The sequence below is a fragment of the Pelophylax lessonae genome (assembly GCF_965119305.1).
Source record: "Pelophylax lessonae genome assembly, chromosome: 8".
Lineage (NCBI taxonomy): Eukaryota > Metazoa > Chordata > Amphibia > Anura > Ranidae > Pelophylax > Pelophylax lessonae.
Window position 1 is genome coordinate 300297681 of NC_138775.1, and position 11201 is coordinate 300308881.

The window sequence follows — 11201 nt, forward strand, 5'->3', positions numbered from 1 at the left end:
TGTCTCCCGCCGCCATCTTCACTACTGGCAGACCATGTCACCTCTCCAGTACTTTCCTGTATACGGCTGAGACTCCCAACCACCGGGCTGCGGCTTCCTCTGTGGCGGCTCTACACAACCAGATATCGGGAAAACTCCTTCAATGGTCCTAAGCTAGGGGGCGGGGGGAATGTTCATTACTAACTCCGCCCACAGGACTCATGGTCAGTCACGTGAGAAAGCAAAACACACACTGAGCTGTCATGGCTGACCTGACAGAGCCCCTCCCCCCACCCCTCACACCCCAATACTTACAGTATAAACAACTTTATTGCCCCCCCCCCCACCAAATGTATGACCTCCCCCCACCCTGTTAGTGTTTATTGCTGTCGGTGTCCCCGGTAGTGAGATTCATCTTCTCTATTTATCCTGTTTACTGTTATCACTGAAAGTGAGAGAAAATCCCATATTTTGGGTTGTCACCAGAACAGGAAGTGAAGGGAAATCTTCCAATGGGGACACCAGTTCTAGTGACGCCTCACTTTGGAGGGATTTCCTCACACTTCCTGTTGTGGTTATGGGACAGGAAATGAAGGAAAATCTCCCAGGTGGGCACACTAATTCTGGTGACAACCAGTTGTGAGGATTACCTCTCACTTCCTGTTGTGGTTATGGGACAGGAAATGAAGGTAAAACTCCCCGATGGGGACACAGATGATAGGGGGGATAACCCTCCCGTACTCCTTAACCAATCGCTTACCGGCCAATTCTCACATTTCTCTGCTACATGTAAAAATCTTTTTTTTATAAAAAATGACCTAAAACCCCCAAACATTATACATAGAATTAGCAGAGACCCCGGAGAATAAAATGATGGGTGTCACGCGGTATTTGCTTATCTCTCGCCTCAATTACTAACACTCCCTTCCCATTGGCTTACCTTTAAATAGGCTCCTCCCCCCTTCAGTCCATCATGAACGCTTCTACCAGACTCATCCACCTTACAAACCGCTTGACGTCTGCTACCCCTCTCCGCCAATCCCTCCACTGACTGCCCCTCACCCAACCAATTCAATTCAAAATTCTAATAAAAACTTAGAAAGTTCGTTTGGGACTCCAACCAGCTGGCGGACGTGCCAGCTGGTTGCCCGTGTCTCCTGGTGGGACGGGAGACCCAGGCAGAGCTGCGGAAGGTGGCAAAAGAGAGGGAAGGGGGGGGGGCATCCCCTCCCACTCGCTGGGATAGCGGTTGACCGGCAACTGAACTGCATCAGCTGTTATTTCCTGAACGTTGACCACCGGCTCTAAAAAACGGTACCGGGGTGATGCCTGCAGCTGCGGATCATCCCGACGTACGGGTACAGGTATGGGTACAGGGACAGGTACAGGAGCAGATATAGGTGCAAGTACAGGGACAGGTGTAGGTGCAGGTACAGGTGTAGGTGTAGGTGCAGGTACAGGTATAGGGATATGTGCAGGTGCAGGTATAGGTGAAGGTACAGGAATAGGTGTAGGTGCAGGTACAGAGACAGGTATAGGTGCAGGTATAGGGACAGGTGCAGGTACAGGTATATGGAAAGGTGCAGGTATAGGTGCAGGTACAGGAATAGGTGTAGGTGCAGGTACAGAGACAGGTATAGGTGCAGGTACAGGTATAGGGACAGGTGCAGGTACAGGTATATGGAAAGGTGCAGGTGCAGGTATAGGTGCAGGTACAGGAATAGGTGTAGGTGCAGGTACAGAGACAGGTATAGGTGCAGGTACAGGTATAGGTGCAGGTATAGGGACAGGTGTAGGTACAGGTGCATGTAAAGGTATAGGTACAGGTGCAGATGTAGATACAGGTATAGGCACAGGTACAGGTGCAGGTATAGATACAGGTACAGGGGCAGGTATAGATACAGGTACAGATGCATGTAAAGGTATAGGTGCAGGTACAGGTGCAGGTATAGATACAGGTGTAGGTAAAGGTGCAGGTACAGGTATAGGTACAGGGACAGGTATAGATACAGGTGCAGGTACAAGTTTAGGTACAGGTGCAGGTATAGATACAGGGACAGGTATAGATGCAGGTGCAGGTATAGATACAGGTATATATACAGGTATAGATACAGGTACAGGTGCAGGTATAGATACAGGTATAGGTACAGGTGCAGGTATAGATACAGGTGCAGGTATAGATACAGGTATAGGTAAAGGTATAGATACAGGGACAGGTATAGATGCAGGTGCAGGTATAGATACAGGTATAGATACAGGTGCAGGTATAGGTACAGGTGCAGGTATAGATACAGGGACAGGTATAGATGCAGGTGCAGGTATGGATACAGGTACAGGTGCAGGTATAGATACAGGTACAGGTGCAGGTATAGATACAGGTATAGATACAGGTGTAGGTACAGATACAGGTACAGGTGCAGGTATAGATACAGGTATAGGTAAAGGTATAGATACAGGTGCAGGTATAGATACAGGTACAGGTGCAGGTATAGATACAGATACAGGTGCAGGTATAGGTACAGGTGCAGGTATAGATACAGGTGCAGGTATAGACACAGGTGCAGGTACAGGTATAGGTACAGGTATAGATACAGGTGTAGGTAAAGGTATAGATACAGGTGCAGGTATAGATACAGGTGCAGGTACAGGTATAGATACAGGTATAGGTAAAGGTATAGATACAGGTGCAGGTATAGATACAGGTGCAGGTGCAGGTATAGGTACAGGTGCAGGTATAGATACAGGTATAGATACAGGTGTAGGTATAGATACAGGTACAGGTGCAGGTATAGATACAGGTATAGGTAAAGGTATAGATACAGGTGCAGGTATAGATACAGGTACAGGTGCAGGTATAGATACAGGTGCAGGTATAGATACAGGTACAGGTGCAGGTATAGATACAGGTACAGGTGCAGGTATAGATACAGGTACAGGTGCAGGTATAGATACAGGTGCAGGTATAGATACAGGTACAGGTGCAGGTATAGATACAGGTGCAGGTATAGATACAGGTGCAGGTGCAGGTATAGATACAGGTATAGGTAAAGGTATAGATACAGGTATAGATACAGGTATAGATACAGGTGCAGGTATAGGTACAGGTGCAGGTATAGATACAGATACAGGTGCAGGTATAGATACAGGTGCAGGTATAGATACAGGTGCAGGTATAGATACAGGTACAGGTACAGGTATAGATACAGGTGCAGGTATAGATACAGGCACAGGTACAGGTATAGGCACAGGTGCAGGTATAGATACAGGTACAGGTGCAGGTATAGATACAGGTGCAGGTATAGATACAGGTACAGGTACAGGTATAGATACAGGTGCAGGTATAGATACAGGCACAGGTGCAGGTATAGATACAGGTGCAGGTACAGGTATAGATACAGGTGCAGGTATAGATACAGGCACAGGTACAGGTATAGGCACAGGTGCAGGTATAGATACAGGTGCAGGTACAGGTATAGATACAGGTATAGGTAAAGGTATAGATACAGGTACAGGTGCATGTATAGATACAGGTGCAGGTATAGATACAGGTGAAGGTACAGGTACAGGTGCAGGTACGTTGGTTTGTGGTAAGTGGTTAATGAATTTAATTGCACAAAAACATAACATAATACCCAATTATTTTGGCAAAGTATAAAAGATGATGTTACGCTGAGTAGATACCAAACATGTCACGCTTTATAATTTCGCACACTCGTGGAATGGCGACAAACTACAATACTCTGCTTAAAATTCTCCATAGGTGACGGTTTGAACATTTTTGCAGGTTACCAGTTCAGGCTCGGTTCACACGGCTTATCCTACCATGTAAGTCAATGAGAGACGTCTCCTAGTTAGCACTACTGAAGTCGCTACGACTTTAGGAAAGGCTTGTGCTCATAGACTTTAATGAAAGTCGCCTCCAAATCGGATTCTCATCCATATTGACGTGATTGGGATCCAACATTACAGGAAGATTACCCAGCATTCCCTGAAAGTTACTTCAAAGTCCCATCAATTAGTACTCAAGTTGCCAGCAAATCACCAGGAATTCCCGTGGCAAAGTCACACCGTAAGTCGCATGACTTTCAGGTTGCAGCAGTGTGAACCGAGCCTCAGAGTTACAGAGGAGGTCAGGTGATAGAATTATTGCTCTCACTCAGACGTTTGTGACGATACTTCACATGTGTGGTGCGATCACCGTTTACATATGTGCACAGGGCTTATGTATGTGTTCACACTGTTAATTTAAAAAAACAATTTTGTCTTACCTTTATTGCTATCACAAGGGACGAACAATACTCTTTGTGACAGTATGGGCCATGACAGGTCCTCTTTATGGAGAGATCTGGAGTCTATTAGACCCCAAATCTCTCCTCTGGCCTCCAATGCAGCCAGTCAGACAAAGATCCGTCTGATCGGTTGCTCTCCTGGCTGCTAGTGGCAAAGTAAACAGAGAGTCTGAACTGGATAGACATGTGCAATTAATTCATTTTCGGAAAAAATTTGGCATATTAGTTTATTCGGGAGCATCAGAATGAACGAAAAAATCTTTTGACGAACGCGTGCGAAAGTGATTTGTCAGAAAGAACAAATACCCGAAAGAACGAAAATCTGAAAGAATGAAAATAACAAAAATCCGAAAATACAAAAACCTGAAAGAACGAAAAACCAAAAGAACAAAAATCCAAAATTACAAAAACCACGGAAATCTAAAAGAACGAAAATCCGAAAGAATGCAAACAACAAAAATCCAGAAAAACGAAAACAACGGAAATCTAAAAGAACAAAAATCCGAAAGAACGAATGTATATGAAAATACAAAAATCAGACAGAACGAATATCTCAAAATCCAAAAGAACCAAAACCCGAAAGAACAAAAATCCAAAAGCACGAATATCCGAAAATACAAAAACCCGAAAGAACGAAAACCCGAAAGAACAAAAATCCAAAAGAACGAAAATCCAGAAATACAAAAACCTGAAAGAACAAAAATTCGAAAGAATGAAAACAACAAAAATCCAAAAGAACAAAAACAATGAAAATCCAAAAGAACAAAAACAGCGAAAATCTGAAAGAACAAAAATCCAAAAGAATGAAAATACGAAAATACAAAAATCCAAAAGAACAAAAACCCGAAAGAATGAAAATCCAAAAAAAGGAAAATCCAAAAGAACGAAAATAACGAAAATCCAAAAGAACCAAAACCCGAAAGAACAAAAATGCAAAACAACAAACATCCGAAAATACAAAAATCAAACAGAACGGAAGCCTGAAAGAACAATAATCAGAAAGAACGAAAACCTGTAGGAATATAAATCTGAAAAAAGGAAAATCCAAAAGAACGAAAACAACGAACATCCGAAAGAATGAAAATTTGAAAATACAAAAGTCCAAAAGAACAAAAAAACCGAAAGAACGAATACCTGAAAGAACAAAAGTCCAAAAGAACGAATATCTAAAAATACAAAAATCAGACAGAACGAAAACCTGAAAGAATAAAAACCCGAAAAAACAAAAATCTGAAAGAATGAATATCCGAAAATACAAAAATCAGACAGAACAAAAATCTGAAAAAAGGAAAATCCGAAAGGCTGAAAATCTGAAAGAACTAAAAACTATTCAAGCTACAAGTTAATAAATCAATTACATTCGGATAATTAAATTTTCGTTCTTTCCGATTATTTTAGTCGGAAATAATAGAAATAATTGTTGAATTCGGATATATTCGGATTAATTGGATTTTCAGATGGGCAGAGTGTTATCTCTGGCCAATGAGCTTGTCCCTTACTCCTATGTGTGTTTTTATGTGTCAGACTGCATTCCATCCGGAGTCCAGGCAGGGGGTGGTGGGCGCTGGCGCTGTTTTGTTGGATTTGTTGATTACGAATACAACCACCGATGTCCGAATGAACGAAGGGTCCGAGCCCGAAGTAACGAATGTCGCATCTAAACGAATGGAAAGAATGCATCCGAAGTTAAAAAATATCCGAAGTAATGAATGCCGCACCTAAAAAAATGACATAAAATGAATACAAATTCATCCAAAGTTATGAATGATCCGAAGTAACGAATGCCGCATCTAAACAAATAGAACGTAAGGAATACAAATGTATCCAAAGTTACCAATTATCTGAAGTAACGAATGCCACGGAATGAATAAGAATGCATCCGAAGTTCCAAATTATCCAAAGTAACAAATGTTGCATCTAAATGAATGGAACGGAACAAATACAAATGTATCTGAAGTTACGAATTATCCAAAGTAACAAATGCCGCATCTATTCATTCCATTCCATTTGTTTAGATCAGGCATTTGTTACTTTGGATAATTCGTAACTTCGGATGCATTCGTATTCATTCTGTTCCATTCGTTTATATGCGGCATTCATTACTTCGGATTATTCGTAACTCCAGATGCAGTGGCATAGCGTGGGTTGTCAGCGCCCGGGGCAAGGTAACCACAAACCTACAAGACCATTACACAGACACCTACACAGACCTACCTGACCACTACAGAGACCTACCTTATACCTACACTGACCTACCTGATTACTATACTGACACCTACACTGACCTACCTGACCACTACAGATACCTACCTTATACCTACACTGACATCTACACAGACCTACCTGACCACTACACAGACCTACCTTATTCCTACACTGACCTACCTGATTACTATACTGACACCTACACTGACCTACTTGACCACTACAGAGACCTACCTTATACCTACACTGACCTACCTGACCACTACAAAGACACCCACACTGACCTACCTGATTCCTGCACTAATCGACCTGATCACTACACTGAGCTACCTAATTACTATACTGACACCTACCTGACCACTACACAGACATTCTTGACCACTACACAAACCTACCTGTTCACTAAACTGACAACTACACTGACCTATCTGTTTCCTGCACTAACTTACCTGATCACTATACTGACACCTACACTAACCTACCTGACCACTACACTGACACCTACACTGACCCACCTTATTTCTACACTGACCAACCTAATTTCTATACTGACACCTACACAGACCTACCTGACCACTACACTGCCCACTACACTGACCTACCTGACCACTACACTGCCCACTACACCGACCTACCTGACCACTACACTGCCCACTACACTGACCTACCTGCCCACTACACTGACCTACCTGACCACTACACTGACCTACCTGGCCACTACAAAAACCTACCTGACCACTACACTGCCCACTACACTGACCTACCTGACCACTACACTGACCTACCTGACCACTACAAAAACCTACATGACCAATACACTGACCACTACACTGACCTACCTGACCACTACACTGACCTACCTGACCACTACAAAAACCTACATGACCAATACACTGACCACTACACTGACCTACCTGTTTCCTGCACTAACCTACCTGATTACTATACTGACACCTACAGAGACCTATTTGACCACTACACTGACCTACCTAATTCCTACACTAACCTACCTGATTACTATACTGACACCTACACTGACCTACCTGACCAATACACAAACCTACCTGACCACTACACTGACCAATACACAGACCTACCTAGACCAGATGCATTCGTATTCATTCTGTTCCATTTGTTTAGATGCTCCATTTGTTACTTTGGATAATGAATGCGGCATCTAAACGAATATAACCAATACAAATGCATCTGAAATTATGAATGATCCAAAGTAATGAATGTCACATCTAAACGAGTGGAACGGAATGAATAAGAATGCATTTGAAGTGCCGAATTATCCAAAATAACAAATTTTCGCATTTAAACGAGTGGAACGGAATGAATAAGAATGTATCCAAAGTTACAAATTATCAAAAGGAACAAATGCCGCATCTATTCGTTCTATTCTATTTGTTTAGATGCGGCATTCGTTACTTTGGATAATTCATAACTTCGGATGCATTCGTATTTGTCCCATTCGGTTAGATGTAGCATTTGTTTCTTCAAATCATTTGTAACTTCAGATGCATTCGTATTCATTCCGTTCCATTTGTTTAGATGCGGCATTTGAATGATCGCTCCCCGTGGACAGAGAATGGCGGTCTGCCATTGTAAACACAGCACACCGCTCTCTCAGCAATCAACACAGAGCGCTTCCTATTTAGGAACTCAGATCTCTGTGTTGATTAAGCCCATCCCTCTCACAGTTAGAAAGTACCCCCTAGGGGTACATTTAACCCTTCAATCACCCCTGGGTTAACCCCTTCCCTGCCAGTGTCATTAGTACAGTGACAGTGCATATTTTTAGCACTGATTACTGTAGTAATCTCACTGGTCCTCCCAAAAGTGTCAAAAAGTGTCAGTGATGTGTCCGATCTGTCCGCCGCAATGTCGCAGTCCGGCTAAAAATCGCATATCGCCGCCATTACTAGTAAAATAAATAAATAAATAAAAATGACATAAATCCTTCCCCTAGTTAGTAGACGCGATACATTTTGCGCAAACCTTTTGGAAAAAAAAAAATTTGGAAAAAAACTTTTGCACAAACCAATCAATATACACTTATTTTTTTTTTTTACCAAAAATATGTAGAATACAAATTGGCCTAAAATGATGAAAAAATTAGATTTTAAATTTTTATTTTTTTATTGGGAATGTTATATAGCAGAATGTGAAAAATATTGTTTTTTTTTTTTTTTAAAATGACGCTCTTTCTTTGTTTATAACGCAATAAATAAAATCGCACAGGTGATCAAATACCACCAAAAGAAAGCTCTATTTGTGGGGAAAAAAGGACATCAATTTTATTTGGGTACAGCGTTGCACAACCGCACAATTGTCCGTTAAAGTAACGCAGTGCTGAATCGCAATAAATGGCCTGGTCAATAAGGGGGGAAATCCTTTCCGGCCCAGAAGTGGTTAATAACTGTCAGTTGTGTTCTGTGTTGCAGTGTGATTGTATATAAACATCGGAGAGGACAACCAGAGCTCAGACTCCTCCAATCTGAGAGAGAACGCCTGGCTCCTATTGGCCAGCGGGGGCTGAACCGTCTCCTTCATTGCCCAGGTCGTGGAGTCATTTCACGTGTTTTCTAGTTTTGGCCGGACGAAGTCATTTCTTATTCTCTGATCTGTTTACAGAAAGCAGGCGGAGGCGGCGGAGAGGAGAATCCGGAATGTCAACCTCCTCTTTGCATGTGACTGGGAACTCGCTCTGTGTGCTGTATATAACCTTTTATTGTAGAACGTGATCCACCCCACCCCCTCCACCATCCATAAACATGCATAGCCCCCAACTGTCCCCGATCTCGAGGAACTGTCCCGGATTTGGAGGGACTGTCCCGGATTTGGAGGGACTGTCCCGGATTTGGAGCAAAGTCCCTTTGTGCCTCTTTCCTCCCCATGTGTCCCTCATGTTGGTCTGATCTATAGAGTTGTATATAAAATGCACTTTTTATCTTTCAGAAAGTGTTTCCCAGCGCTAAACCTTTCATCCAATATCTAAATTGCTGTATATATAAATATCAAAAGCCGATATAAAGGAATAATAATGGTAAAAAAAAAAAAAAAAGCACTTTGGGTTTAGCTAATAATTTTTTTGTATAATTTTCCTTTGACCAATTGCCGACTTCCCACCGCAGATACACTGCGAACCGACCTATGGGTATGATGAAAAAATATGATTTTACTTTTATTTTGGGGAATGTTATATAGCAGAAAGTGTAAAATATTGTTTTTTTTTTCCACAATTTTCACTATTTTTTTAGTTATAGCGCAATAAATAAAATCAAATACCACCAAAAGAAAGCTCTATTTGTGGGAAAAAAGGAGGGGTCAGGAGTGTGTAATGTACAGAGTGCGGGGGGTCAGGAGTGTGTAATGTACAGAGTGCAGGGGACAGGATTGTGTAATGTACAGAGTGCAGGGGTCAGGAGTATGTAATGTACAGAGTGCAGGGGACAGGAGTGTGTAATGTACAGAGTGCAGGGGACAGGAGTGTGTAATGTACAGAGTGCAGGGGTCAGGAGTGTGTAATGTACAGAGTGCAGGGGACAGGAGTGTGTAATGTACAGAGTGCAGGGGACAGGAGTGTGTAATGTACAGAGTGCAGAGGACAGGAGTGTGTAATGTACAGAGACCAGGGGTAAGGAGTGTGTAATGTACAGAGTGCAGGGGTCAGGAGTGTGTAATGTACAGAGTGCAGGGGTCAGGAGTGTGTAATGTACAGAGTGCAGGGGACAGGAGTGTGTAATGTACAGAGTGCAGACGACAGAAGTGTGTAATGTGCAGAGACCAGGGGTAAGGAGTGTGTAATGTACAGAGTGCAGAGGACAGGAGTGTGTAATGTACAGAGAGCAGGGGACAGGAGTGTGTAATGTACAGAGAGCAGGGGACAGGAGTGTGTAATGTACAGAGTGCAGGGGCCAGGAGTATGTAATGTACAGAGTGCAGGGGTCAGGGGTGTGTAATGTACAGAGTGCAGGGGTCAGGAGTGTGTAAAGTACAGAGTGCAGGGGACAGGAGTGTGTAATGTACAGAGAGCAGGGGACAGGAGTGTATAATGTACAGAGTGCAGGGGTCAGGAGTATGTAATGTACAGAGTGCAGGGGTCAGGAGTGTGTAATGTACAGAGTGCAGGGGACAGGAGTGTGTAATGTACAGAGAGCAGGGGACAGGAGTGTGTAATGTACAGAGAGCAGGAGTGTGTAATGTACAGAGTGCAGGGGTCAGGAGTATGTAATGTACAGAGTGCAGGGGTCAGGAGTGTGTAATGTACAGAGTGCATGGGACAGGAGTATGTAATGTACAGAGTGAAGGGGTCAGGAGTGTGTAATGTACAGAGAGCAAGGGACAGGAGTGTGTAATGTACAGAGTGCAGTGGTCAGGAGTATGTAATGTACAGAGTGCAGGGGTCAGGAGTATGTAATGTACAGAGTGCAGGGGTCAGGAGGAGTATGTAATGTACAGAGTGCAGGGGTCAGGAGCGTGTAATGTACAGAGTGCATGGGACAGGAGTATGTAATGTACAGAGTGCAGGGGACAGGAGTGTGTAATGTACAGAGTGCAGAGGACAGGAGTGTGTAATGTACAGAGACCAGGGGTAAGGAGTGTGTAATGTACAGAGTGCAGAGGTCATGAGTGTGTAATGTACAGAGTGCAGAGGACAGGAGTGTGTAATGTACAGAGAGCAGGGGACAGGAGTGTGTAATGTACAGAGAGCAGGGGACAGGA